The following is a 1,004-nucleotide window of genomic DNA, read 5'->3' on the forward strand; positions in this document are numbered from 1 at the left end:
TATATATATATATATGTTGAATGTTGTTGATGGATATGGATACGTTGATGGAATGGGTTAAATAAGTTGGAAGTGGGTTGATTTAGGCTTGGAATGGTTAAGGATTTATGAATGAGTGCTTGGTGTAACACTCCGACTTTTGACACGTCATGACCAATGTCAATCGTTTACGTGTTACTTGTCGTACGGACCTACTTGGCTCTAGACTCGAATTTCATAAGCAAATATTAATATAATCCTTGACCAGTTCAGCGTAATTAACTTATTTATCATAAAAGGAAATCATATAGTTGCTCGCAAGGTTAATACTCAAAACCATATCACAGATAAATACTTGGTAACAGAAAATAACATATATACATATATACAAATATACACAGGAGTTAAGCTTAGAGATACATGTCATTTATCAAAAACCGAGTACAAAACCAAGTTATATATACAGATACAAAAGAAAAAGTCAGTCCCAACCCTCGCACGGGTTTCCTAAACTGGAACCAACTACTAAGAGGTCCTACCCCTCTAAAAGTACTACAAAAGCGAGGAGAAAGTAATACTACTAATCGTCAAAAGGAGTAAAACGTCAACTAGGTCAATCTCCACAATGGTCTTCAGCAAGAGTGAACACGTACGTCATGCCGGGATCGAAACATGGGCGATATACCGAAACCCGAAACTCAACGAACTCCTCTGCCGATCCCATCTGGGGAGGGGAAAAAGAAAGAGAAGAAGGGTGAGAACCTAGAGTTCTCAGCAAGGTAAATGGGAAACCTAGGGTCTTTGTCTCTAAGTTGTCGTGAAACAGAAAAAGAACAAACATAGAGATACAGGGCACAAATATACATTCAACAAGTAGATAGTATAAACAATTAGGAAATGGCAATAAACAATTCACAGGAAGTTCATATGCGCAAACAAGATGATGCATGCCTGTTCCTAGCGCAGGCCATGAGCTCATGCGTCGGTTGTCTACCCGCAACCCGACGTTACTTGGGGAGAATCCC

The sequence above is a fragment of the Arachis ipaensis genome, chromosome B01 (genome assembly GCF_000816755.2).
Source record: "Arachis ipaensis cultivar K30076 chromosome B01, Araip1.1, whole genome shotgun sequence".
In the NCBI taxonomy this organism is placed as follows: domain Eukaryota; kingdom Viridiplantae; phylum Streptophyta; class Magnoliopsida; order Fabales; family Fabaceae; genus Arachis; species Arachis ipaensis.